The sequence below is a fragment of the Sminthopsis crassicaudata genome, chromosome 6 (genome assembly GCF_048593235.1).
Source record: "Sminthopsis crassicaudata isolate SCR6 chromosome 6, ASM4859323v1, whole genome shotgun sequence".
Taxonomy (NCBI): Eukaryota; Metazoa; Chordata; class Mammalia; order Dasyuromorphia; family Dasyuridae; genus Sminthopsis; species Sminthopsis crassicaudata.
Genome location: NC_133622.1, coordinates 31,194,653 through 31,218,265, shown reverse-complemented (window position 1 = coordinate 31,218,265; position 23,613 = coordinate 31,194,653). Strand labels below are relative to the sequence as shown.

Below are 23,613 nucleotides of genomic sequence, written 5' to 3'. Positions count from 1 at the left end.
ATAAATAACTATTATTATTCTTATAACACATTTAATTTCTCATTAGAATGACTTTTCCAGAGTAAAATAATCCAAGAGTTAGGCTAGAGGAAAAAATAGAGACACTTTAAGAATGAAAGAGAGAGGCATTGCACATGTCATATTGATGAGGTTCTGGGTATCAATCAGGTTGGGGTTAGCAGAGAAAGCCTATAGCATCATTAGGATTATAATCCTTGAGGCAAGCAGGAAAGAGCTCCAATTGGATCATCTCAGGCCTTTTGTTCTTAAATAGGCCTTTTGAGCATAGTTCCACTCCCAAGATCTCTAATAAACCCATCTTACTGCAATCAGAAAGCCAAGTCAGACCTCAAAGATTCTATTTCCCCTCTAAAAAGATCTTTTCATACTGTAGATCCTTGCTAATTTTTTTTACAATTATATTAAATTTAATATACACTCTTTTTTAGCAGAAAATATAAATTGTCATTTTATTTATTTTTTATTCTGTTAATTGAAGTTCTGTTCCTACACTGAAAACTAAAAGTCCTGAAATACATCCTTTTCCATTTCCATCTTTTATGAACTTTATGTGTTTTGTGATTTTTTTTTCCATTTTGTGATTCTTTTTTTTTTTAATTTTTTTATTCATTTTTCCAAATTATCCCCTCCCTCCCTCCACTCCCTCCCCCCCCCCCCATGGCAGGCAATCCCATACATTTTACATATGTTACAATATAACCTAGATACAATATATGTGTGTAAATCCCATTTTCTTGTTGCACGTTAAATATTAGATTCCGAAGGTATAAGTAACCCGGGTAGATAGACAGTAGTGCTAACAATTTACATTCACTTCCCAGCGTTCCTTCTCTGGGTGTAGCTACCTCTGTCCATCATTGATCAACTGGAAGTGAGTTGGATCTTCTTTATGTTGAAGATTTCCACCTCCATCAGAATACATCCTCATACAGTACTGTTGTTGAAATGTACAGTGATCTTCTGGTTCTGCTCATTTCACTCCTTGCTACTTTTTTTAATGAATTTAGTCTTTTAGTTAAGGATGGCACCTTTCCCCTTAATGGCATTTTTTTTTTTTTTTCTGGTTGCTGCTAGGGAACTTGTCTCCCTTTTTCTTGCTAAAGCCCACTGTGGATTTAGCCCCCTTAGCAGCCTAATAAAATCTTTGCTTCTTGATTTGGAGGATGAATAAACTTATATATTCTTTTGAGAAAACCCATGACACTGGCCCATAACCCCAAAACAGTACTTTGGGGAGATGTACCCCATCATTTTGATAGTCTGATATAGGCGACTGACTGTCCCCTATAACTTCAACATTATGTTCTCCTGGTTCTGCTCACTTTACTTTGCAGCAGTCACGTAAATCTTTGCAGGCTTTTCTGAAATTTTACCTGCTCATCATTTCTTATAACACAACAGTACTCCATTACATTCATACGTCACAGCTGTTTGGTGGGCATCCCCTCAAGTTCCAGTACTTTGCCACTACAAAAACACTGCTATAAATATTTGTGCCCACATAGGTCCTTTCCCTTTTTGATGATCTTTGGGTTACCTAAATCAGAACCTCCTAGTAGTATGCTGGATCAAAGGGTATGCAAAGTTTTACAGCCCTTTGGGCACAGTTCCAAATGGCTCTCCAGAAAGGTTGGATCAGTTCACAACTCTTCCAGGAATGCCTTAGCTTCCAATTTCCCACTCCCAACATGGATCATTTTCCTTTTCTATCCTATTAGCCAATCTGATAGGTTGGGGTGATGTCTCAGAGTCCCTTTAATTTGCATTTCTTTAATCAATGATTTAGAACACTTTTTCCAATGGCCATATGAAAACTGCCTGTTCCTATCTTTTGACCACTTATCAGCTGGGGAATGACTTGTGGAGAGAACCCGACTATTTATGAGCAGCGTATGAGCGGGTGGGGGGCGGGGGGAGGGACGGTGCTGAGCTGGCTTCCATGGTCCTTTGCAGGTGAGAATAGCCAAATAAACGAGAATTAAGTAGATTCCGGCCTGGTTCAGGCCGTAGCCCGGGGCTCCTTCTGGCCAGAACAGCTCCAATTAAGATTTCAATGAATGGGAAAGAGGGCGTGAGCTGTGGCTGGAAGGAGAAAGGAGGAAGGAAAGACTGGGCGGGGGAGCGGGCGGATTAAATCTCCGTCCGTGTCCGTCCGTCCTGCACACCTGGCATCTCGACATCTCCCAGGCTCTGCTCTGGGCTGCGGCCCTCGGCGCCAGCCTCCTCCCTGATGACAAGCAGAGGTCGGGCAGGTTGGCCCGGGCCGGCCCTGGCACGGGAGGCGGGACCCGCCCTCCTGCCCACAGCCCCCTTGCAAAACTTGCAGCGGACACAGGACGTCGCTGTCCCCGTCGGGCGAGCTCTGCGGGCACCGGCGCCACGCCCGCCTCACCCCCTGCTCCCGGCCTGGCTCCGCTTTGGGGTGGGCGGGGGTGGGGGCCAGGAGCAGGAGAGACCGGCGGGAGGAGGGGAGTGGGAGTCGGGAATTGTTTCCTGGGGTAAGCGTAACAATGTGGGAAAGCGTTTCCGGAAGGCAGATTGCATCAGGTGTGGAAGCCGAGGCTTCCTCGTCTCCACCAAACCTGCGCTGCCTCCCGAGCATGCCCAGTGCGCGCGCAGGGCGCCCCGGCGGATCTGGCCCGCAGAGCTCCACTTCAGGTTTTAGCGGTGGTCTGGGAGGAAGCGGGCGGCCGGGACCGACCGAGCATCTCCTGGCCCCCGAGCGTTCCCCAGGCAGGCCGCGAGGACCCCGGACTCCTCCCGGGCCGCCCCCTCACTTCCCGGAAGAGTTCGCGGACAGCGGCATCCAGGTGGCCCGGGGTGGTCGGCCCCGCGGCCGCACTGCGCCCTCCTCTACGACATGGACTCGGAATAAGGCGGGGTCCGGAGCGGGGCTGGGGGCTCCGGCACGCGCACTGCCCCGCCGCTCGGACTGCTGCCTGCTGGGGCGCTGGGTTAGGGGCGGGGTCCCAGCGTGTCTCCTGGGAGCAGCGAATACAGCCACTTCGAAATCCAGGGGCCTCGCGTGGCTCCGGGAGGGGAAAGCCGGGGTAGACGTCTAGTTTCCTGCAAGCACACTCCTCCCCCACAATACCTCGGGGAAGGGGGAGAAAATGAAACACCTAGTAGTTACAAAGATGTATTCAGAGGCTTTTTTGGGGGGGAGCGGGGGTATTATTGCAGTCCCCCATGGGAAAGCCTGCCTCTGGAATCAGTACCAATGAGCTGTTGCTTAGAGATTTGTGGTCTTAGAGGGGTGGGTGTGTATGAGAGCGAGGGGAGGGGGGAGTGCTGAGAAGTTTAATTAGCTTGCCCAGAGTCACGTAGTCTGCGTGGCTAGACGGAGGCAAGTTGGTGGCGGGAGTGAAACAAGCCAGCATTGTGATCCTGGGCACTTCTCATCACCTCTCCGTGCCTCAGTTTCTTCATCTGAAAAAGGAGGAGGGCTGGACGAAATGACCTCTTTTCCAGCTCTAACACTAAGATTCTGTGAAGGGCACAGGGTTTTTCTTCTACGTCATTTGCTTCTTAGATGCTCAATTTAACTTTCAATCTCCATCCTTCCTCCCCATCTAGTAATTCTTTTTCTCCCTTTTAAACGTTTTATTGATTATCATTGTTACCGTGATACTCCCTAGCATTCCCCCTAACCCCCAATCATAGGAATAGAATGCATTTAAGTAAAACAAATCAACATATTGTCCGATAGTCCACCAGCTCTCTGCCAAGAGTTCCAACAGCTGCTAAAAGGCACAACTGAGCAGCGGCTAAGTGATGAATGCCAGGCCTAGAATCAGGAAGATTTATCTGGCTAACTTTGTGAACCTGGGCTAGTCACTTAACCATGTTTGACTCTGTTTCCTCATCTGTAAAATGATCTGGAGAAGAGGAAATCACTCCAAAAGTTCTGCCCACATGGATTTGAGAAGTCAGACATGACTGAACAATACCAAATTGATCAATGTCCTGAAGAATTTTGATGCTTCTTTCTTTCTTTTCTTTTCTTCTTTTTTTTTTTCCTAATTTTCCACTAGTTCTTAATAAAGATCACTAGGAATAGGATTAATTTAGATACACATTAAACTGGGGTTGGAGAAATAGTTCTTTACAGAAAATGGCACTTTTCATCGATCAAGAAAAGGAGAGAATCAGTGTTAATTTCATTAATTCTAAATTTATTTATTCAACAGTGGAAGTACTGCATTAAAACTCCAAGAAAAAGTAAAAAAACAAAAGCAAAAAAACAAAAACTTATGATTTAAAGTACTTAATTTTTTTTTTCCCCCAAGAAGACATATTTTGAAAGATAAAGTTTGGGAAAGGGAGGACCAAAGGCAAGGTCAATAGGACGTTTGATTTTGAATTGTCTTTATTCACTTATTTATTAGAAGCCATTTTGGCATGCTCCAATAAATAGGATTCTCTTCACCGAGAGAACTAAGGTCAATAGGACGTTTGATTTTGAAATGTCTTTATTCACTTATTTCTTAGAAGCCATTTTTGGCATGCTCCAACAAATAGGATTCTCTTCACCGAGAGAACTACAACAGTTATTGTTGTTGATAGGAATGCTGCCCCCTAACAGAATGTCTTAAGAGCACTGGAAATCATAGTGTGTAGTGCAGGGCTTCTTAAACTTTTTCCACTTGAGACTCCTTTTGGCCCAAGAAATTTTTACAGACCCTGGTTATATAGGTATATAAATAAATCAAACATTTACTGATACAAGTCATAATTTGATGGTCCTCATTTTCAGTCTCCAACCACAGTTCAAGAAGCTGGGCTGTAGTGGGGGAAAACCAAACAAACCAAGTCTTTTTTTTTAGACTCTAAAAATGTTTGCATTTATGGTCACTAGTTATGGACAAATCATTTAACTGCTCTGAGCCTCAATTTCTTCACCTGTGAAATATAATATCAATACCTATGTGATTTGTCTTCTGGAGTGTTCTGAGGGCAGAGCTTTATAATCCTAATAGAGCAGTAATGGGTACCAACGATATGCAGTTTGCTTGCAATGTATGTTATTTCACTTGATTCTCACAACAACCCAGGGAAGTTGGTGGTATGATTATCCCAAGGCTGAGATTGATTTACTTAGTTACACAGCTGCTAAGTGTTTGAGGGAGCATTTGAACTTCAGGTCTTCTGGTTTCAAGCTCGTTTTACCCACTCTACCACCTATCAGTCCATATACAATAAAACTGATAAACATAAATACTATTGATATTTATTAAAAACTTGGCTTGTATTGCCACAGTGCCTGGCAGGCAGTAGTTATTCACTGATTTTTGAATGTTAGGTGGCACCCTGAAATTAGTTCTAATTTCAAACCCTACTTGAGACACTTAACTAGCTGTGCAAGTTCACCTGGGCAAGTTACCTCTCAGTATCATTTTCTTTATCTGTAAAATGGGATTAATAATAGCATTTTCTTCCTAGAGTTGTTGTGGGGATAAAATATTTGCCCAGTGGTTGGGTTATTTGTTTTTTAATAAAATTTAAAGTTCTTTATAACTGGTAGCTGTTATTATTAAGAGCTATTCTTTTAAAAACTTGTATATTTCAAAACTGCCACGTTTCATTTCATAAAACTTAGGTGGCGTTTGCATGAGAACATTCCTGTTTTGCCTTTACTCTTCAGATATTCTTTTTCTTTCCTTGTTTTGTGATTGGCCGCAGAAGGAAAAGGAACATAGGATAAAGTGGGGGAAAGATGGGAGACACCGAACAAGGAAAACACTCGCAGGATGGAGAGGTCAAGGTGCAGCAGGGATGCACCGTCTGGGAGCGATTTCTCTTAGGCAGTGTAGACTTCAAAGAGAAGAAATTGATGGCAATTAAAAAGTAACCAAAAGACTTGCTCCCCAGCCTCCCGGGCAACAATCGGAAGGGAAAACACTTTTTCTTTTCTTTTGCTAACCGCGCGGCGCGGGGCGGGGCGGGGTCAGGAGTCCGGGCTCGGCCGCTCCGCTAGCCCGGAGGCAGTCCCCGGGAGCCCAAAGTGGCCTGCGGCGCGTCTGGGACGGCGGTGAATGGCCGCCTAGCTCCCGGCGCCTTCCCCCTCCGCTCCCGGCCCCGCCCTCTTCCGCGCTGGCTCTCCGCCTCCGCCTTTCTCCAGCTCCATCCCGGCTCTGTCCGGCTCCCTCTATCCGCCCCTTCCCCAGCTGCCGCCAAATCCCGGAGAAGTGGAATCGCGGCCCGAAGCTCCCGAAGCGTGAGTCCGGGAGCGGAACCGGGCATGCTCAGTCGGCAGAGCCCGTTTTGGTCGCAAGTAGGAAGCTTTGGCGCTGCACCCCGCAGCTGATCTCGGCGCTTCTCGTTCGGGAGACCGGCTGGAGTGGCCAGCGGGGCGCGGGAGCGAGAGGCTGCAGCCGCATGCCGAGCTGGGTGAGCCCCGCTTCCTTCTCCCCGCCTTTCCCTGCCCCCCCCCCGGTCCTTCTCCCTTTTCGTGAGTAGGGGGTGAGGAAGGAGTGAGTGCCGGAGGGGAGAGCCCCGGAAAGCTGCCCGTACGTCTGCGCTCCCGCCCGGGCTCCGGCACTGCCGCCGCGGGCAGCCACAGCCGCAGTCACAGCTGCAGCAGCTGCCGCCGCATCTGCGGCGGGGCTCCCTACCCCGGCTCGGACTTGGGGAGCGCTACGTGCCCGCTCCGCTCGCCCCTTCCCCGAGCCGCCGGCGCCACTGCAGAGCCCGAAGCCTCAGAGTGGGCGCACACACACCCCACATACACACACACCCCACATACACACACACACCCCACATACACACACACACACACACACACACACACACACACACACACACCGCACACACACACCGCACACACGCATTCTGCTCCAGGGCGAGATCCTTCGGGTTCCCGGCTGCCTCCCCACCCGTTTTCCTCTTCCCCCCGGCAGCCCGAGCTTTGCGGAGAGATGGGGCGGCGGGGGGTGGGGGAGGGTGGGGAGGAGGGCTGGGCAGAGAGGGGAGAGAATGCTCGGGGCGGGGGGGAGGCTGGGGAAGGGAAAAGTGATGGCGAGCCGGAGCGCAGCCCTGCCCCCCCGCCCCCCGCCCGGCCCCCACTGCCCCGTCGGCCCCGGCCTGCGCCGTGTGCCCCGGATGCCTCCCCTCTCGGTGCGCACGGCAGCGCTGTCCTTGCTCGGAGTTGGTTGCGGGGCTGGGCTGGGTTGTGTTGGAAGGAAACGGATGCGCCGGCTCCGGTCAGCCCTGACCCCGAGCCACGCGAAAGGCTGAGGGGGGAAAGTTCATCCTCCCCCCGGAGGCTCCAAACTAGAAAATGGCCGAGTGAAAGGGAGCAGACCCGGAGAAGCCGCGACCTGGGCTGGATTACCTTCTGCTCCCAGCTGGGGAAGATGGGGGCGGAGGCAGCAGTCGGGATGTGACATTTGGGGGATCGAATCCAGCGGCGATGGCCGCGGAAGGGAGAGATGGTCTGGCCGGTGCGGGCCCGCCCCTGACAATGCGAGGTAGCCGGGATGCCCGTGGAAAGCGGGAAAGAGCTGCGACTGGGGCGGATTTCCACGGGTTTCTTGGGGGCGGGGAATTCCCCTTTAAAGTTGGGGCAGCCGAACAGTCCAGCGTCGAGTCATCTTGGAGACCGGACGGCCGCGAACGGCTTTGGGAAAAATATAAAAAATGAAGCGGGGGGTCGGGGGGAGGGAGATGGGGTAGTCGTGAGAAGGACGTAATAGTGGATGGGGCATCCGCGAGCGTTTGCCTGAGACACACGTCCTGGCTGGGATGATTCGTTTCTTGGAGATGCATTAGGGCAGCTCCCCGGAGCATTCCCCCAGACGGATGCCAGGAGTGTCGCTTCCCTGAAATGGGGCAACTGCTCGTGCCAGCTGGCATCGCTTCTCCCATGGACCGAGTTTTAAACTCCCCAGGGGTTGCTGCTGGGTTTGGGATCTCTTTGATGCTTTTTCTTGATGACGGGTGACGTGACTTTACCTGCTTCCCCAGAGTGCCTGGGATACCTACCTGGCTTCCTGAGACTGGTGAAGCCCCCCAGCGTGGGCAGCCTTCCAGGAATGGAATGTGTAGCAGCTGCACTCTGGAGCCCTTCTCGGCCCTGCTGGGCTTTAGCCTCTGACTCCTAAGCAGTGTGTCATCTACTCCCCTAGACCACGAGGGGCTAGGAGACCGGAAATGTGCAGATTTTCATCAGGTGAAACTTAGCAAAGATACAAGAGATTGGAGAAGACGGGGACCGGGGAAACTTTGAGGGAACGCAGGTGGCAGTAGAATCCAAAGGTCTGTGAGCACTCGCCAAGTCCCTCACTGAGGCAGGAGGCTGGACTCCATCATTATTGTCCTTCTTACTGTTTTTACTCGCTGTGACCTGAGAAAATCACTCCATCTCATCATAAACCGAGGATGATTCTGCTGAAGAGACATGTTCCTCAGATGGTATTTACTTTCAGCTTTTGAGAAAGGTCTCAGTGTAGCTTCCCCCTCCTCCCCGCCAAGAAAACGAGCACTTTCTGTATATTTCTTTATAAGTCAACAAGTCATTCTTCTTGTATCCCTTAGTTCCCTTGCTTTCTCAGAAGCAAGTATACAGTTGTTGCCGGATGGATGGTTGGAGTTGGAAGGAAAAAGGCCTGGTTTTCAGGCCCCCATTATTCCCTAGCTGTGGGATCCTGGACAAGTCCCTTAAGCTATTTGGGTCTGTTTCTGTATCTGAAATAAGAGAGGGTCATTTGGGATGGCCTCTAAAGTCGTTTTTCATCTCAGCTGATTTTAGGATTTAGAGCTATAAAGAAAAGTAATAATCTGGTACTGATCCTTGATAGTGATCTAAGATCTAAGCCCTCTTTTTATTGAGGCTCCAAAATATAAAATGATTTTCATAAAACATAGTTAGCAAATGGTAGATACGGGTTTGAAATTGGGGTCCTCTGATTCCGAGTCCTGTTTGCTTTGGGCAACAAGGACAAACCAAACTATTCCTTGTAATTGAAACTTAAACTAAATTAAAGTAATTCCAACCTTGACCATACAAAATTGTCTAAAAAAGACTTCGTACTTTCAGTGCAGAAGCCTTCAAGACCAACTATATGGATAAAACCCAAATCTAATGCATAGTAATGCCTTTTATTCACGCCAGCTTATGTTAAGGGAGGTTTTTTCCTAACCTTGTGCTCCAGCACACACATTTACTTACATATACAGATAGATACTTTTTACACACACACGTATATACAGATATAGTTAAAGATTAAATCTTTTTTTTTTTTTTTTTTTTTTTTTTTTTTTTTTTTTTTTTGCTTTGACAGCAAATAAGACTGAAAGTCTAACTATTTTACATAGTGTTACATTGATACTATTGATTGTGGAATATGTAAAAAGATTGGCTTTTCTAAAAGGTGAACCTCTTTAACTTGTTGTTTGTTCCATCAGGACAGTGTACATTTGCTGTAACATTGTTTTCCAGGATCTTAGGAAAAACTAAAAGAAAATATTCTCACAGGGTCTGTTGTATAAGATACACAGTGTGGCTATAAAGTAATAACTCCTTAAAAACCAAACAAACATCCCACATTGAGAGATGGTATAATTCAGAGTTGTCATTTTGGGAAGCTATATGCTTATTCCATTGCTCAAATCAATTTTTGGATCTGATTTGGAATTGTGTACAAGAAATGAGGATAATCAATCTTATTTGTCTTACTATTTAACCCCCCTCCCCCAACAATTCCAAATTGATCTTATTTATAAACTTTTAGAAGCCTTTTGGTCTGCCCCCCTCACCCAAAGAACTCGCCCTCAAAAGGAAAAAAAAAAAGTCTTGAATCCCTAAAGCAATTGTCAAAAAAGAATTAGATCCACGAGTGTTCTGAGCTATGGTGCTATCATTGGGATGAAGGTAAAGATGATGATTTTACAGAAGTTAGCTTTTATTTAGCTATCTACAGTCTGTGTTTTGCATGTGTTGGCTCTAGTAAATCAGTTATTCTGTTATTGTTGTATCAAGGATATGTGAAAATCTTCTAAACAGATTTTGCCATCATTGAACTAGATCTTTTCCCACCCACCCCCCTTTGAAAACAATTTGGTTTGATTTCCTTTGTTTCGGATTAAATTTGAAACATCAGGTCTTCAAAAGGATTTGAATACTTTGTGGTTAAAAAAAAAAAAAGCTACATTTCAGGCAAGAATCTACTTTGTTTTCAATTGCTCAGCAACATTGTTGTATTACAAACAAGGAAGAGTATTTAAAGTAAATTCAAATGATTCCTTCAAATATTTCTATTATTGTTAGATTGAAAGATTTTTAAGGGTAAGAGCAAAATCATTTCAGTCTTCCTATTACTTCCTGTGCCCAGGACAGTCAGTACTCTGTATAGAATAGATGATAATAAATGTTGGTTGGATTGAGTTGAATTTTGGGTGTTCTGAATTTAAATGTATGTTGGTGGAGGCTTCATTTTCTGTGATCTACTACCTGCATGCCCTAGGACAAGCCACTTATTCTTTGTGGACCCAAATTTGCCATGAATAATATCCAGAGGAGTTAGAATAGCTAATCCCTTAAATTCCCTTCCCTTTTCCCCCAGCTCTAGATCTGTGATCTCTCTGGGAGACCCAAGGAAGAAAAATTAAGAGTTCAAATAGTGTTGAATAGAGGGATTTTCTAGAGCAAATGAAGAAATATTCCAGACTTCCCACATCTGAGTGATAATTTCTTTATTCAAAGACTTAAAACTGCAAAGCCCTTAGAAATCATCCAGCCCAAGGCACCTAATTTAACGATGAGGAAACTGAGGCCCAAAGAGGTCAAATGATTTATGTGAAGTCACGAAAATTATAAGTGACAGAGCCAAAATTGATATAAATTCTATGATTGCTCTTTTTTTTGCGGAACATCATCCCTGACCTCGGTAATCTTAGCAAATGCCCTTCTGTTGGCTAATAACACACATACAAATTTAAGCAGAATACCATTTGCAAAATTAATTTTTACTGGGTCAGATGGTCAGATTTGGGTTATATTTCACTGAGTGAATGGATATTTTCCTTAGATTTTTCTGGAGATCACAGCAAAAGAGGTGGTTTTCTGCTGTTTGAGATGTTGCTAATATAGGAAAAGGAAATTCTACCAATGAAGCAGAGGAGCTTGTATGTAGGTTGTTTTAGGACATGGGAAACTTTAAAAGGTTCTATCTCTTCTTTTTTTTTCTCTCCTTTCTCCACATATGTCTGAAAATGCAATGATTAGCTTCTGAAATGCAACTATTAGTATTGTTTCACATGAATTCATTCCCCATTGCATGTAGAGCTTCTCCCCCAAAAGCTGTTTTACTGTATTCTGCTGCTGCAGTGGTAGGAGTTCTTGCCATGGGAATTTGCCTACTCATCACTGGCAAGAGGAGGTACACCCCCCCAAGCTACGATGATGGGGCAGAGTAAAGGAAAGTGATACTGTTTCATATTTTTAGACCACTTTGCTTTCAAGAAGTGCATGTTCTTTTAGCTCATTAACCTTCAATGAGGCAGGCTGATGATGAGTTCTTGTTCCCATCTAAAATATTTAGACAGTAAGTGAAATAAAATTAGGGGATTCTGATGGGTCCTGGAACTTAGGGTACCTGGTTTCTGTAAGTAGATAGTGAAAATATGCTGGGAAATAATTGAGATGGTCAAACCTTTAAAAGAGAAGTCACTGTCTTATAAAATATTTCAACAGGAGACCTAGAAGGACTCCATCATCTGGGACTGTTATCTTTTCCTGGTGGATAGCTCTGTGTAGAGCTTCCTCTAGCACCCCAGAGTTGACATATTTAAAGCTGAATTCATCATTTTTATCCACCCTCCCAAAACTTGATGCTTATTCCTATTTCTGTTGAAGATATCACCATAATTTTCTGTCATTCACATTCCAACTTCAAAGACATCTTTCACTCTTCCTGTCTTTTCTCTCCATATATCCAACAAAGTGGAATAAATCCTTGTTGAATTCAATCAGCCTCTAAATCCCGCTGATTCCATCATCACAACTGGTTTCTCACTTTCACTTCCCTTTTTTAATTTATAATTATCTTGGTTGAGATAAAGAATTCTCAATATCCTAATATAGAAGCACTGGGTTAGACACTGATTGGATTATTTGGGACAAAAAGTGGAAGGACAAAATAGTTCCTGACCTTTACCTGCTTACTTTCTGAGGGATAACAAACTGATCAAAACAAATCTGAGGGATCAGATTTTATGTTATCTACAGTTATTTTAAATGGAATTTCTATTTGTATCTCTTGCTGCCCAACTTTTAGTCACATAAGAAAAGCAGGTTGCTGTGGATTTACTTTGTATCCTTCAACTTTGCTAAAGTTGTTGATTGTTCTTAGTAGTTTTTTACTTGATTCTATAGGATTCTCTAAGTATGCCATCATATCATCTGCAAAGAGTTATAATAATTTTGTTTCATGAGGAGTCAAATTGTATGTGAGTAAATAAATACAAAACATATGCAAAATATGTGGCTGGAACAGTGGCTAAAATTCTATGTCTGTGGATCAGTAGGACCTGACTTCAAATTCTATCTTAGAAACTTCCTTGGCAATTTGATCCTAGGCAAGTTATTTAACCACACTGAGCTTTAAGTTCCACATCTGGAAAATGAGGAGCTTGGGCTCAGTGGGGTCTAGGGTCGCCCCTAGCTCTGAATCTATAATTCTCATATGACGTAGTTTTCAAAGGGAGAAAATACTAAGTGGGACCATCATGGAGAAGAGGTGGTATCCCAGCTGTGCTTGGAAAGAAGCTGACTTTTTGTGACGAGGAGCTGAAGAGAGAGAGCGCGTCTAAAGCCTATGATGAAGGACTGCTTACAAAAATGCCCGCATGTTTCCTCTCCTGGGGCGCAAGAACACCACCACAAAATCCTTCCTTTTATCCGTCCATCCCTTCTGGCCATCGTCCTTTTATCTCTTTCCATTTATGGTTAAATTCTTCACTTTTTTTCTTCCCACTCATTTTAACTCTTTGCTATCCTCTTTCCAACATCATCATTCAACTGAATATTGTCTCTGAAGTTACTAATGTCCTCTCAATTGCAAATCGAATGGCCTTTTCCCAGTCATCATTTTCAACTTTTCCACAACCTTATTGATCCTCCTCTTCTCCTTGATCCTCATTTCTCTTTAGGTTTCTGTGACACTGCTCTCTCCTACCTGACTGCTCTTTCTCTGTCTCTTTTGCTTGATTTTCACCTGAGTCATGCTTACTAATGGTGGGTATTCCCCTAAGGCTCTATCCCTAGGCTTTCCTCTGTTCTTCCTTTATCTTATTTCCCGTGGTGATCTCACCAGCTCTGGGGATTCAAGTATCATTTCTATGCCAATGGAATTTCTTAGATCTCCTTACTTAGTGCTAACCTTTCTCTCACCCTTCAATCTGGCATCTTCAATTACCTGAGGAATATCTATAACTAGATTTCCTGTAGACATCCTAAACTCAACCTGTGTAAAACTAAACCTTCTGTCTCCTTTTCTCTCCTCTCTCCCAAACCTTTCCCTCTTCCTAATTTCCTATTACTACTGTTGAGGATACCACTGTTCTCCCAGCTCCCTATACCCAATTGATTATCAAGTCTTGCCATTACTATCTTCATAATTCTCTGCTATAATTCCCTCCTTTGACACAACTATCATCCCACTGCAGATCCTCATCACCTCCTATTACTGCAGAAGTCTCTGATTGGTCTGCATGCCATAAGTTCCTCGGGAGAGTCCATGTAGATGTCAAAAGGATTTTCTTAAACTTCAGGTCTGATCATGTCATTTCCCTATTTAACAAACTCAAGCTTGTTATTGCTTCAGGATCAAATATAAAAACTGGTTTTGTAATTTCTTCTTTGGATCCTCAGAGCTTAGCACAAGCTATAAGTAGATATATAGTAAAATTAGATGGAACAGTAGCTAGTGCTTGGAGTCCAAAGTCAGGAACACCTGAGTTTGAATCAGCCTGGAACATTTACCAGCTGTGTGACTCTAGGCAAACCACTGAACCTCTATTAATTAGTTTTAGTTTTCTCAGCTGTAGAATGGGGATATTTGCACCTACCTGCCAGGGATATTGTGAGGATCAGATAAGATAATAATTGTAAATTGATTAGTACAGTATCTAGCACATAATATAATATAAACTTTGGCTACTGCTGCTTCTGCTTCTCCTCCTCTTCCTAGAATCCCCTCCTTCCTTTTCTTTGTCCTTGTAGTCCTCTTCCTCATCCCCATTTTAGATTTAATACATTTGCTGAATTGGACAATTTTGCAGAATTACACACCAGATAGGAACTCGGGCTTTTGAAATATAATGCTCCCAATGATTTTTCCCTGAGGAATGCTGAGACTGAGGTGATTCATTTATTCAGGAGGCCTTTATTAATTGCCTAGTTCTATTCCCAGGACGACGCTTTATCTAGAGACAAGACATTAGTATAAAATATTCCCTGTCCTCAAGGACCTGACATTTTATTTGGAGGAAACAATTACACATAAATAAATAAAAATAGACATTAAAATAATTTTGGGGTGGAGATGAGAGAAAATCAGGATAGGTCTCCTGGGATTGGTAGCACATGAGTGGAGCCTTCAGCAATCACAGAAATTCTGAGACAGATGAAGAGAAATTAATCTTTGTTTCTGTGCAAAGATGTGGAGGTGGGCTATGAAGCACTGTGTATAGAAATAAGCCAGGGATTATCTGTTCAAAGGAAAGGCAAAGGTTTGAGGAGAGATACAATGAGAAGTCTTACATTGTGCGTCCAGTGGGGTGAGAGTAGGGAGGAATAGAAAAGAACCCGTGGTAAGGGCGACAGCTCTCCTCCAGTGATCAGGAGCCTCTTGGGTGTCCTTGATTCCAGACTGGCACTTGTGAGGTGGCTGGCTAGACTATTTGCTGCTTTAAAGGCATTGAAAAATTGGAAGATCATAGGAATAGACTCATCATTTTAAGAGCTGAAGAGATGTGTTTGGGAGTGAAGATAGAATTTGCTTCAGGATGAAAGTAATTTTCTAAGTGCTTTGGGAACAAGAGAGCACTTACGTGGGATGAGCTCTAGCCAAGGAGAACCAGGAAGGTCTTCAGTGTTTAGAATGGGAAGTCTGAAATGTGAATGAGGATTTTACTAGAGTTCAGGTCCATGCAATGGTAGCTCCTGGAACTTGTTTTGTCTGAGGCAGCCCTTGGCTATATTGTCTTGCTCAGAGATGAGTTTGTGATTCCAGGAATTGCTCAGGAATTCCCAGCCAGAGAACTGAGAACTGTGTAGTCTGTAGTACCACAAACATGTTATTATGTAAAATGTCACTTCCAGGGTGAGCCTTTGCATAACCAGGGAAAACTAACTGGATCATCCAAGGCTATGTCATGGATCTGTGATTGTTTTGGTCGTGTCTTTTTTTTTTTTTTTCCTTAAGGTCAAAAGCAGCAAAAGGAAAAAGAATTAGACTTAAAAGGACAGCAATACGTAACATGATAATGATGTGGAATCATTTTTTATGCACTGTGGAAGTGCAAAAGGCACTTGTTTTGGCATCTAAAATGATCTAGATTCAAGTCTAGGCTCTGCTGTTTATTTTCCACATGCCCATAGGAAAATGCTATCACTTTTCTGAGCAATAATTTCCTCTTTTGTGAAATTACAGGGTGGGCTAGATCAGGGCTTCTTTAATTTTTTCCACTGATGACTCCTTTTTGCCTGAGAAATTTTTACGCAACCCCAGGGTATAGAGATATATAAAAGTATAGAAGTCAAATGTTTACCAATAATAAATTGTAATTTTGTAACCTCCCTCACATTCAGTTACAAGACCCCATATGGGATCTTGAACCAAAATTTAAGAAGCTAGGGATATTCTTGACATTCAGTTTTTTTTTGTTTTTTTTTAAAGAATTGGCCAATTTAGGGCAGCTAGGTGGCACAGTGGATAAAGTAGCAGCCCTGAAGTCAGGAGGACCTGAGTTCAAATCTAGCCTCAGACATTTTCTAGCTGTAAGATCCTGGGCAAGTCACTTGACCCCAATTACCTCAGCAAAAAAAAAAAAAAAAAAAGAATTGGCCAGGTCTTTTCACATTGTCCATTAGAGACTACCTAAATAGAGAATTTCGGCAGAAAGTTGAAGATGGGACTCTGAAATAGAAACTAACAAATCAACAGTGGGATTGAGATTGATTAACTTCCAATTTTAGTATATGTGCTCCTGAAGCAAGCACAAGATTGACAATCTAAAGAAGTATTCCTGACCTCCTTGTATCTGGGGACAACTAGGTAGCACAGTGAATGGAGCACTGGACTTGAAGTCAGGAAGGCTCATCTTCATGAGTTCAAATTTGATCTCAGACACTTACTAGCTGTGTGTGGTTCTGGGCAAGTCATTTAACCCTGTTTGCCTCAGTTTCTTCATCTGTAAAGTGACCTGAAGAAGGGAAAGATGCCCTTCCTGTATCTTTGCCAAGAAAACCCCAAATGGGATCATGAAACTCCTCATGAAGAATCAGGCATCCCTGAACTACAGTGCCTTACCTGGGTTTTTGAAGTTTCAGAGAGTATGAGGGCTTCCAAATCTCACAGACTGACTGTTTCCCTTAAATCTCATCAAGAAGAAAATCTTCTTTTGCTGAACTGCTTTTTAAAATTTTATTTTTCATTCTTTGTTACAAGGGATTGTGGAAGGGAGTGGCTATATTTATTCTTACATTTGCTATCTTGGCAAATCAGTTACCTTTCCTAAACCTTGATTTCCTCGTTTATCAATTTAAAGCTTTTGGATCAGGAGTTCTTAACCTTGGATCCACAGAGGAATTTGTGTGTAAATTTTAGAAGGTCTGTTAACTTGGATGGGAGAAAAATGACATCTTCATTTTCACACAACTAATTGAAATTTGGCCTTTTTTTTGATTATTAATTAAAAAAAACAAATATACAAAATATTACTCTAAGAATATTAAGTGCTTTCCCCAGACTGCCAAAAAGGTCCATGACATAAAAAAACAATGATTGGGTTAGAATTATTTCAGAAGTCCTTTCTCATTTTAAATCCATGAAAGTAATAACTCCCAAGCCCCATCTTGTTTTGATTAACTTTATTCTAAATCCTAGAAGTTTACTTTCTGCTTCTAGGTTTTCATGTTCTATTCTCATTAAGGATAATCTCTGAAGAAATTCAGAGCCTTGTGAATGAAGCTAGCCAATGCCCCAGGGTAGAAGTTTTTAGTTGCTCACTGGGAACTTGGGAGAAGGGAGTTAGTTTTGGGAAAGCTAGGGGGAAGGAGCTTTATTTACTTATTTAATTAAATCTTTTTGTTTTCCAAAACATAAATGGGGCAATTCTTCAACATTAGCTCTTGCAAAACCTTATGTTCCAATTTCCTTTCCCTTCCCCCATGCCTTCCTTTAGATGGCAAGTAGTCCAATATATGTTAAACATGGTAGAAATAATATGTTAGATACATTATATATATACATATTTATACAAATATTGTGCTGCTCAAGAAAAAAAAACACAACAAAATAAAATGTAGGCAAATAACAAAAAAGTGAAAATACTATGTTGTGGTCCACACTCAGTTTCCTCTCTCTGGGTGTAAATGGCTCTCTTCATCACTAGATCATTGGAAATGGTTTGAATCCTCTCATTGTTGCAGACAACCATGTCCATCAGAATTGATAATCATACAATCTTGTTGTTGCCATGTACAGTGATCTCCTGGTTCTGCTCACTTCACTCAGCATCAGTTCATATAAGTCTCTCCAGGCCTTTCTGAAATAATCCTGTTGATTGTTTCTTATAGAACAATAATATTCCATAACATTCATATACCACAATTTATTTAGCCATTCTCCAATTGATGGGCATCCATTCATTTTCCAGTTTCTAGCCACTACGAAAAGGACTGCCACAAACATTTTTGCACATGTGGGTCTCTTTCCCTCCTTTAAGATCTCTTTGGGATATAAGCTCAGTTGTAACACTGCTGGATCAAAGGGTATAAACACAGTTTGATAGTCCTTTGAGTGTAGTTCCAGATTGCTCTCCAGAATGATTTGATCTGTTCACAGCTCCACCAACAATGTATCAGTACCCCAGTTTTCCCACATCCCCTCCAACATTCGTCATTATCTTTTCCTGTCATCTTAGCCAATCTGACAGGTGTGTAGTGGTACCTCAGAATTGTTTTAATTTGCATTTCTCTGATCAATAGTGATTTAGAACACCTTCTCATATGACTAGAAATAGTTTTAATTTCTTCAGATGAAAATTGTCTGTTCATATCCTTTGACCATTTATCAATTGTAGTATGACTTGAATTTTTATAATTTTGAGTCAATTCTTTATGTTTTAGAAATGAGGCCTTTATCAGAACCTTTGAATGTAAAAATGTTTCTCCAATTTATTGTGGGAAGGAGCTTTAAAAGGAATAGGAGCTTCAGAAATCTGGGGGAGGACCCTCAGGAAAGCTCTCCAGGAAAATACCTGGACTTCTGCCTACCCAATATATAGCTCAGAAAACATTCTGGTCAGGCTTGTTCATCTCTCTCTTTGTTCCTTTATAGGTAATTCTTTTAGATCCTTTTACAGAACATTATTGACATTAATTTCAGTTTCTACTCAAGGTTGAGAACTGATATCATATGACAAGGTGCTACCTTTTTTTTTTTTTTTAACTGAAAAATTGGTCATGTCTCACGTTTTTTGGGCTAAATAAATTTGTTTAATTTTGTTCTAATTAATTGTACTCTAAGTTCATAGGATATAGTGTGGGAAGAGACTTTGTAATTATTTCTTTTAGCTCTATTAAATGTTTTTGTAGTGCACTAAATAAATAAATTCAGTTATGAATGAAGTGAATTGTGAAAGCTATGTCACAAGATGGACAGTGTTGTAAAAGTTGAGTGAAAGTCAGCTATGTCAAGGGCCAGATTTTTTTTCTCCAGAAATCATGTAGTTTACAAGGAGTGGGACCTTTTCTTTCTAGACTAAGTGGGGGCCACCTTGACATTGAAACTCCCATATAAGGTAATTAAGTAATCCTGAACATGTGGTTGGGCTGAAAGCGTTTTCTCATTTATGACTTAGAATGTGAGGTCATTTGTCCTAGCTAATCAGGACAAAGATCCAGCCCATAGGGAGTGTTAGCCCAGGCCCCTATATAATTTTTGTCTGGTAACTGGGCCTAGCCTCTTCTTGCCTAACAGCTTGGGGAGGAAGAGACGCCCTTTCTTGCAAGATCCTGATAAAATTCCTTTCTGCTTTTGCCTTGAGAAACCTCCTTAATTTATTTGATTTATTATTATTGTTGTATTGATTAATATTGATTTATTTTATTTATTTGACTCTATTTGTGGACTTGTCCCACAAATATAGAATTATTTTTGATTATATTAGCTCTGCCTACCCATGAGCAATTGATATATTTTTTATAGATTCAACTTTAATTGAAGAGTGTTTTGTGATTGTGTTCCTATGCTCAGGAAGGGACTTTGAAGAGAAGTTGCAAAGTGCTGAGGAAGACCTTGATCCAGATTCTGCCTCTGACATTTACTAGCTGTGTGACTAGGAACAAGTCACTTAATTCCCCTGAGCATTTGCTTCCTCTTCTATAAAATTAAGTAGCTGAGTTAGCTGACCTCAAAGATTCCTTTCGGTTTGAAGTCTATGATCTTATAACCATATAAAGACCATTTGATCCAGCTGCCTAGTTTTACCAAGGACGTAGTCATCATGTAGTTATGTTGTAATTGTCTTTATGGGTTTTGGAAAACTGAGTCATTAAACTTGACATGAGACAAAAATATGGATTTGACTCATTTTCGATGAAAGAAGTTTGGGTCTTAAATGATCTAGTTTCTTCATTTGAATTTTCGATATTTTGCATTTAGCTGAGAATGGGGTGTGTGTGTGTAGGGAGACAGTCTCATGCAATGGAACAAACACTGGATGTGAAATCAAATTCTAGTGCTTTCATTTTTCTGACTCTGGGCCTCGGTTTACTCAACTATCAAAGGAGTTATTACTGAGTTTATTCAACTGCAAAAAGTGTCCTCTGTGGACATTTTCTAATTCTAAATGTGATCCAATAAGCAGAACCTCAGTTGAAACAGGTGGAGAGATTAGCCTCTTGGATCAATTAGTGACGCTTCCTTTAAGAAACTTTTCTTGACTGATAAACTCTGAGCGCAGATCGAAGCATGCTTTTAAAACTTTTTTTCTTTTTCAATGTGTTTTCTTTGCAATATGGCTAATAGGAAATATGTTTTGCATGACTTCACATGCATAGATTGCTTGCCTTGAGGAGAGGTATGAAGGAAAGAATTTGGAACTCAAAATGTTAAAAAAATGAATTAAATTTTTTTACATGTAATTAGGAAATTTTAAATGAAATACATGAAAATATATTTTTAAAAAATATACTCTTATCGATTCCTGTAGTTTCTGTTTTCTCTTAGGCTTAGTCACTGGGTATGTATGTATGTATGTATGTATTTATTTATCTCACATTTACTTATTTGTGAATATTTAGATGTCCCTTTCATTTGGAATGTAGCTCCTTCAGAACCATCTCATTTAAAGAAAATTTAACCTCCATATCTAATGCAAAGTTGGGCACAAAGTAATAATAATAATAATGGCATATTATGTATTATTGCTGCTCTCTTAGAAGCTTGCTTTAAGCATGATGCCAGTGATTGAGAATAGTGTGCCTCAGTTTCTGCATCTCTAAAATGGGGATAAAATAATGATAGTGACTTCTGTAAACCAGCACAGTGCCTTAAACATCACGGGCAGTGAATAAATGTTTGTTGACTTAAATTTAATTAAACTGCAAATAATATTGTAAAGTAATAAAAAAAAAACCAAACACTTCTTTAGATATAGGAAAAATCATTAAAGTAGATTTAAATTGGCACATAGCTGTGTACAGATTGCTGATTAAGCAAAATAAATAATAAACATATTGAGCCAACATGGCCTTGTTTGTAAATCTGGTAAACCACCTGTATCATTAAACAATCAATTTAAAGACCATTTTGGTTTGAAGGTAATTGTCTCCAAATTATCCAGTGACATCAGTCTATGTTCTGAACCAACATCCTGCCCAATTATAGTCTTTACAAAATGCTTGAAAGCCATGATGGGCTTTCATGGCTGGTACTGTTGGACGAAATGCAGGCGATGTGAATTAAAACAGTGGCGGGCATCTCCTGAGTGCTCCGAGGTTAAAAGGGATGGTGTGTGACTGCTGCTCCAGCAGAGCTCAGGGCTTTAACCCATGGGGAATATTCCAACCTGTCCTTTCTTAGATGGAGAGCCAACCATGACCAGTGGAGTAGCTTCGAAGCTGGGGAGGATCCTGGGTAGCTTTTGGAGACATGTTGGGAAAGAATACTTCAGTCTGTCACTTATAGGTAAAAAGAGATTAATTCAAGTACCTTCTCCCCTCCCCCAGCTAATGGGATGAAAACTTTTTAATGTAATTTAAAAAGGGAAGACGGCCACCCAGATGGGACATTGGTATTTCCCTGACACTAAAGGAACAAGAGGGAGCCTTGAGTGCATTGAATACGTTTTCTCTAGAAGATTTATGAGCAGTTTCCTAAGATAAGAAAGTATGGAAGGCTGTGATCTGTCTTACAGTGGGGAGGGGAGGAAGAATACCCTTTTCAGTGACATGAAAGAAAAGATCTTTCAGAGTGTTGAAGTAATGGAGAGGAAGTCCCCTATAAATCTGTGTAAATATAAATAAATATTATATACATCAATAAAATGCATATGCTTCAAACTGAATTTCCCAGCATTGTCTGTTGTTGGGATAGCATTTGAATGCTGCTATATGTAGTTCAAAATTGTATTTCTTTGAAGACTTCAGGGATTATTCCATGGTTTTTCTATTTTTTTTTTAAATTCATTTTCAGAGTCTCTTTGCAGTTGGTAATACCACATTTCCTTGTGTAATTTCTCCTCTTACTTTACTTTGATGAGGAAGTAAATCATACTCTCCCCTCCCAGGCACCTCTCCCACACTACCTTTTAGGGATGCTGGGCCTGTAGCAGTCTTTAGCAGAGGACGTGGAGACCCTGGGTTCCATGGGAGGAATGTGAAAGTCTTCCCATGAGCAGAGCCCCTCTGTAAGGAATCTGCCACACAGCAGCTAGTTTGGGGAGCAAAAGGATTCCTGGACAGTGTCCCAGAAGTCTTGGTGCAGCTTTAAATGATTAAGCTTTTAAAACTTAAAGATTTTTTTTTAAAGCTTGAATCATTTAAAACTTCAGTAAGACTTGTAGTACATGCTATGCTTAAAGAGACCAGTTCTGCCACTATAAGGAGACAGCTGGACTGTTTTAATTTTAAAAATATTGGTTAAAAAATGAGAATGGAAAAAATTATGTGGATAAATATAGTACCCTGTGTTAAAATGGGGAAACGAGGAGATATTCATGGAATGTTGTGGTTGACTTGTGACTGGAGTTCTGTTCTGATATACAGCCCTAGTTTTTCTGTTAATAACACGTTCAGGTCCTGCAGCTAAGACAACCCCCTTCTCCCAGCATTGAGTTTTGTGGAGAGGATAGTGATTTGACCTTTTTAAAAATCGCAACAACATCTTATTTGCCTTGTGTACATTAATTCAATTCAATAACATATCAAGTGTTCACCATATGCAAGTGACTGTGCTTGGCTTTAAAATACAATTAAAAAAAAAAAAGGAAATGGTCCTTTCCCTCTGGAAGCTTATATTCTACTTGGAGTAACATACAGTTATGTATATAATATGTGGTGAATTCAGGATGGAGAAAGTTCTAACAACTTGGGGAAATCAATAAACCAACAAGCATTTTTGGAGGGGCTTTGGAGGGGGAATTGAGTATTTTCTGTGTGTCAGGCAATCTAAGAAAAGGGAAATGACAACATTAAATTATTTCCTGGCCCTCCTCTCCCCCAATAATGACCTTACATTCACTGAGAATGAAAATAAAAAATGAAAAATGAAAAACAAAGTTGATATTGGGGAACTTTAGCCTTTGGAAAGGGGTGAGAAATAGACTGTGTCATCAAAAGCCTCTTGTTCAAGACATTTGAGCTGAATCTTGTAAAAACCATGGATTGAAAAGAAAGTAAGTAGAAATGATTGTAAGGAGAAAGCACATTTCAGACATAAGGGACAGCAAATGTCAGGGGATAAGAGATGTGTCCTGTATATAGTGACAAGGAGGCCATTAGGGCTGGATCATGGAGGAAGGGTCAGGTTGGTAATGGATTTTAATGCAGAAGTATTTTCTTTATATGCGGGCCTAGAATGTTGGAATATATTGAGTAGGAGGGAGGCATGTCAGACCTGGCTTTAGGAAAGTCACGTCAGTATCTATGGAGGATGGACTGGAAAGAAAAAAGCCTTGAGTATCTGGGATGCTATTTCAGCACTGTACCAATGGTGACAGTTAGTGGAGAGAAGGGGATGTGCACAAGACATGGTGGGGAGATGGATCTGTAGGATGAACACAAGTGGGGGATGGAAGATGACTCCAAAATTGGCTGGTGGGGGTCCTTTGTTCTTGAAGATGTCGCTTCAAGTGATATCATTG

At 41.8% G+C, this 23,613-nt stretch overlaps 1 protein-coding gene across 9 annotated transcripts in view; it reads left to right on the top strand.

The window, feature by feature from the left end:
* APBB2 (amyloid beta precursor protein binding family B member 2) overlaps positions 1–23,613 on the top strand; it is a 423,157-nt gene that overhangs the window by 46,388 nt on the left and 353,156 nt on the right. For 6 of the 9 annotated variants that reach the window (XM_074273732.1, XM_074273731.1, XM_074273723.1 and 3 more), the window contains exon 1: positions 6,275–6,411. The exons of 1 other annotated variant lie outside the window; for it this stretch is intronic. The gene's annotated coding sequence lies outside the window, so the exon portion shown is untranslated. Of the gene's footprint in view, positions 1–6,269; positions 6,412–23,613 lie in introns of those variants that run through there. 2 more of the 9 variants (XM_074273730.1, XM_074273722.1) reach the window with 2 other exon arrangements.